The following is a 6,358-nucleotide window of genomic DNA, read 5'->3' as shown; positions in this document are numbered from 1 at the left end:
CGAACAGACGACAGTGGGAAGGCTGAGCAAAACAAAGACTACAGTGACCCTGTAGTGTGTGTGTGGGGTCCTCCTATGGAGTGTTGCTTTGCATTCACAGCCAAAAGAGGAACACAATCTACCAGCACTGAAAGACAAAACACACACAAGTTCACTTTGGCCAGAGTTTAATCTGGGATTACATCTGACTGTGTGTCAGCGTCCGTGTGATCGTACACACAGACGTTTTAAAGCCGCTGAATATCAAGTCTTTGTCTATAGCATTAAATGTTCATGACAAACTAAGCAATGACTGGTGCTCATTATTTAAACATGCCCAACTGCTTCAGGACTGTGTGGGTGTGGCTTGATCACTGAGCCACCGTCAGCAGAGTCTGATTCACATGTAGTTAACTCAGATCATACACTGCATACGTGTCATGTTCTTTCTGTCTCAGCTGCTGCAGACCAGTGAGAAGAGCTCGGGAGACACAGAGACAGAAATCTGCCGTGACATGTGTCCCACTGCTGTGCTCATGACTGCTGCTCTGTTGCTTCTAAATGTCACATCATGTGATTGAGGTTTCACAGTAACTGAGGGGTCACTGAGTGGACCTGTCAGTATTTCTGGTTTGAAACTCACACAGCTCAGTTTACAGATGCACAACCAGTGCAGACACTCAGAACCACAGGAAAACCTCCACAAAGCATTTCCTTCTTCATCAAACATTTACAGAGCTGATCTTCCATAAGAATTTGAACCCTGTGTGGTTACAGCCGTGGGTACATCTCACGTCTATTGTGAACACCATAATCTCTCCCACTTGCATCTTCTCCTTTTGTCTTAGTTCCACCCGCGTGAAAAGGAGAGAGGAACGAAGGAAACACGATATTAATGACAGCAGACGTCATTTCCTCCAGTCCTTCATCTGAAGCGTCCAATCACAAACAGATTTCTGATAAAGGGGCGTGTCATCCATAAAAGATGGTGGACCATAACAGTTTCCAGGTCGAGTGAGGATCAAGAGCTGGTTAGTTAAGCTGATGAAGGTGAAGTTTGCTGGGTGTGCAGGGCAGAGCTGGAGGTACAATCCACTGAACTGGGAACCACAGTCCAAGGAAAACACAGGGCAGGGACCAGGACTGAGACAGGCTAACAGCATGAATCCTGCTCATGTTACGTTACCCCAGGTGTCACTCAGACAAACAGGTTAGATCCTTCTCCATCATCACTGTTGTCAGGGGGCGTCAGCGAACCCAAACATCCAGCCAGAGCCACATAACCAACACAATGGCAAACATAAAGTGACCAGTGCATCTTTGCTGTCTGGGTGCTGCCTGTTCTCCTGACCTGTTCTGGAGCAGCACACCTGTTTCCTCCTGTGGACATCACACCCTCTCTAGCAGGGTGTGATGTGTAGTGAAACAGCTTCACTCCTATTCTGGATTCTATATGTGTGGTTCCTGTTTGGTCATGATCCAACTTCTAAACCTTTGATGTGAAGCTTTGTACAGTTTGGAGGCCAAATCACATTTGGCATGCTAATTTCATGCTAATTGGTATTCATGAGCTTTAAAAGATGAAGCCCCTGTGTGTAAGGGTTAAGGTTAGGGTAAGCCTCCTAATCGTCTATGCAGGGGCCCAGTAAGTGACAAAAACAAGGAAGTGTGCGTGTGCAGGGTAACAATGAAGCATCTGTGCCTGCGGTGACAATTAAATGTGAGAGACTGAAGTGTTTAATACGGATTAACACACAAACCATTTAATTAACCTTGTCTCCACCTGGGGGGCTTCTCAGTGTGATCAGGGAACCATGTTTCCACATTCAGGCCCACCCACACATCACTCCTGGACATTGTGTTAAGATGGAAGACATTAGGTGAACTGTGAGGAATCATCTGCCAGTTTTAAGAGGACGTGGGGCATCCGGCACACTGGCCAGGCATACTAATTACATATACACCTGTAAAGGTGATGTTCTTCTTTTTGCTTCATGCACTTGAAGCTCATTTGTTAGTTGGGAAACCAGATAAATAAACAGTTCAGCAACATGTTGTGGTTACATTAATGTCTGACATGACACAGGGCGCCATATGTGATTCATATGTCCAAACACTGAAACAGCCTGAGGACACACACACACACACACGCACACACGCAGGGCCATGTATAGATTGTATCTGTAGCCTGCAGCAGCAAACAGCCTCTGTGCATCGGTACCCATGTGAGTGATCCTGGATGTTAGTGAAGACACCTCGGTGACTTTTGAGATTACTGTCCCCATATGCATAGAAAGGAAATTCATACTTCTACATGTGGGGTTGCTGTTCTTCCCAGTGTGCACGTGAAGCCTCTGTAGCTGCAGCGTTGGTGGCTACAAGGCTGTGTTCACAGTAATGCTCAGCTGTGATGTTTTAGTCAGAGCTGATATTTTCATGTTGATGCTTCACATCCATGTTTGTGTTCACCATCCCAGGAATATGCACCTTGTAAGCACAGTTTCAGCTGAAATGATGCAGGGTTTACAGTAGGGCCAGTGGTAAAGGCAGGGCCACAGCATCAGGTAGCGCTCTGTCCACTGTTTGTGTGTGTGTGTGTAAATCACACTGAACTGCCAATACAGTAATCAAAGTTCTGGTGATCATTAAGACGTAGGAGTCACTGCTGGCAACCTAAGAGTCTTTACAAATATTCAGGCTTTTTAATTTGCCTCTGGCGGCAGCGCTTTACTTCATTTCCTGAAGACGCAAATCACACTGAGTTAATATAGTAATGGAGGTGCTGCAGAGACACAGAGTCACTAAACTATAAGGATCATTCAATACTGTGACCACACTGAAGGGACGAGAGACCCTGAGAGGCAATGGAAGAGAGAGAGCGAGAGAGATACTGAACTGTCTGAAGCAACATTGCTCTCTAGTAGAAAAGACAGAGGCACAAATACACAAACACAGACTTTGTGTCTCCTCTGTCAAACCAGCACACACAGACAGTAAATCCAGAAACATAAAGATCTGGCTTTACAGCTGCTCTCTGCTGCCAATAAAACATGGACCTGCAGACGGTTTACAGCTCAGTGTGTGTTCAAGCCATATGCCGCAAACACAGAGCTGCCAGTCTCAGACTGTGAAGGAGAAAACATGTGAGCTGCAGCAGAGAATCAACTTCCTGAAAATACGTGTTTTTAGCCTATTGTAGATTTCATACAGTATTGTTTGGTTTTTGTACTGGATGTTTGGTTTAACTTGTGTTATCCTGAATTTGTGATGCGGCCACATTTCCAGGGATCCTCGGCGAAGATGCGGGTATGGGACTGTTCCCTGGTTACATAAGATTAAATTAATAACTACAATTACCACTTTCTGATTGTATGTCTCCGTCAGCCCGTCAAATTCACAGGAATGAGACAGATGTGAGGTCATTGTGACCCTTGACCTTTGACCAGCAAAATCAAATCTGTTCATCCTCGAGTCCAAGTGGACACTTGTGCCAAATTTGAAGAAATTCCCTCAAGGTGCTCCTGAGATATCATGTTCACAAGAATGGACAGACAACCTGAAAATGTCTCGCCTCTGCCTGCGGCTGTCGCTGGCGTGGAAACACAAAAATAAGCCAGGGATGAGACAAAGGTTTACATAAAGAACCTTAAAACTTCACATCAGACTTTAAAATGACATTTAGCTTGATAGCTGGTAATGTAGCTAGCTAGTAGCACGATAGCTAGTGATGCAGCTAGCTTGGTAGTGAGTGATGTTGCTAGCTCAACAGAAAGTGATGTAGATCATCAGTCCAGCTTTCAGAAAGAAGAATTGTTGTGAGGGTGAGACGGATGTAAACACAGTCAGTGATGGCGAGGGGGACCAAGGTGGAGGAGCTGCAGCTTCTTCATCCTCTCAAAGTTCAAAGTTCAAAGGTTCAAAGTGTTTATTCATCATATGCACAGTTAGGAAACGTGTTTCCCTGTACAATGAAATTCTTACTTTGCTGTCCACATGAATGCCACAAAATACAAATGAAATATAAAGTAGATAAATAAGTAACACAAAATCTAAGGCACTTTAAGCAGCAAATACAGCAATATAATAATGTATAAGCTCAAGCTCCTCTCCTATACAACCAACTCCCAGTCTCAGTTCGGGAGTCGAACACCCTCTCTACCTTTAAGATTAGACTTAAGACGTTCCTTTTTGATAAAGCTTATAGTTAGGGCTGGATCAGGTGACCCTGAGCCTTCCCTTAGTTATGCTGCTATAGGCCTAGGCTGCTGGGGGCCCCATGATGCTCTGAGTTTCTTTCCCCTCCCCTCCTGCTCTCCTCTCCTCTCCTCTCCTCTCCTCTTCTCCCCTCCTGCTCTCCTCCCCTCTCCTCTCTCTCACTATGCTTCTACTCAGCTGTTTAGGAGTCTGATGGCAGAGGGAAAGAAAGAGTTTTTCAGTCTAGTGGTCCTACATTTCACACTTCTGAACCTCCGGCCAGAGGGTAGGGAGGTGAACAGTCCGTGCTGGGGGTGGGTGGGATCTTTGAGGATGGAGGCAGCCTTCCTACGCACCCTGCGGTGGTAAATGCTCTGCAGAGAGGGCAGTGGAGTCCTGGTGATCTTCTCCACAGTCTTTACCACTCTCTGCAGGCGCTTGTGGTCCATAGCAGTAGTGCTGCCATACCAGACAGTGATGCAGCTGGTCAAGATGCTCTCAATGATGCAGCTGTAGAAGTTGCTGAGGATCCTAGGCGACATGCCAAACCTCCTCAGCCTCAGCAACTTGTTTGTCTCCATCCACTGCTGTCCCATCAGAGCTGTAAAAACACCAGGCTGAATGAAACCTACAGCCTCCCTCCATCCTGCAGGACCACCAAATCGAAACGCTCCCTGAAGCACAAACGATGGAAAACGGATTAATTACTCAGCTGCAAAGTGACGTTAACAAAAATACTGTGAGCTACAAAATATCAGTAAATGTAAACCTGAACCCAGGTCTGACAGAGACCTCTGTGCAGCACCTCCACTTCACACCTCCCAGTGCATCCACCTGAAGATAAATGGCTCCTACAGAAAGTCTTTTCTCCAGTTGCTCGTTCAGCTGAGGCTGCAGAACAAATGTTCATACTCTGACTATTTCATCATCACAGCAGCATGTGTAATTACTGTCGACCTGTGGGAGGAGAAGAAGAAAACGTTTTAATGAGACTTTGACTCCATGTTGAAATAAGCTTAATTATTACACCTTGAAGCTGAACCATGCTCATCAACTTTATCTTTGTCCACAGGCTGAGGATCGCCGTTTGTTGTTTCCCTTCTTCATGGTGTTAGTTCTCAGGGTCTGTGCGCTAACGAGAGATTCATTAACACAGCTGATTAGATGTTGCGTTACTGTCATAGTGTAAAGTTCCACTGGTGAATATCTGAGAAAGGTTAATGTGTCTCTGCTGTTTGGAAACGGGATCAGCTGCAGTGACAATAAACGCCCCAGGTGTGTTCAGCAGACACACAAATGACACAGGTCGCTCAGAACATTGTTATACCAGCAGCATTTGTCCCGAGTCCATGCTGTGCTCTTAAAAGCTGACAAATGGCTCCAACACTGGGCCGTATGTCTGTGTATTGCCCTCATTCAGTCTGGAAAACAAAAATGAACTGATCTGACTTTAGTTGTGTCATGTTCTGTAGGCACCAGAAAAGGAACATGACTGCGTGTCTGCATTTCCTTCATCTGACAAACGAGAACAACCAAACTAAACTAAAAATCAAGTCCTTCAGTCTCACTGTCGTGCCGACTGAACCTCACTGGGAACGTTTGTAAGGTCCTGTCATCGCTCGGACAAACACCGCTATCTAATCCACCTGACAAAGCTGCCGTGGAATTTACAAGGTTTCCTTATTTAAAATCTGCAGGTGAAATCTTCCAAGTCTTCAGCCTGAGATAAATGAGGTGAATACAACACCAGAACCAGCTCTCAGTAAACACAGGCCAGCTGGACAGCAGCACAACCTGCAGCCTCCACAGGGAGCAGCGGGTGAACCAACAGCTCAGTGAAACAGTCTGAACTCAGGTGAACATCATCACCTTCATGAAGGAGGGATTACTGTAGGACTGTTGGATCAGACTGACTCAGTTTGAGATGGGTTCCTAATAAACTGACCGTTTAATGAGATCTCTAAGGGCGCAGAGAGGATTGTGGGATACTGTTTGGGCCAGCTTGTCTGTGCCTATGCTGTGCTTTGTTCAGACTTCAGAGGATCCCGATCTGGAGTGAAACCTCCTGAGACCAGGTCCAGCACCAAACCTGCAGCTCATTAATATTCATGAGGCCGGTCCTCATTTAACACCTGTGTCTGTGAGAATAAATGAACAGAGAGCACCAAACAGATGGTGACTGTCA

This window comes from Monopterus albus, unplaced genomic scaffold, assembly GCF_001952655.1.
Source record: "Monopterus albus unplaced genomic scaffold, M_albus_1.0 scaffold403.1, whole genome shotgun sequence".
Classification (NCBI taxonomy): Eukaryota; Metazoa; Chordata; class Actinopteri; order Synbranchiformes; family Synbranchidae; genus Monopterus; species Monopterus albus.
Note: the sequence above shows the minus strand (reverse complement) of the source record.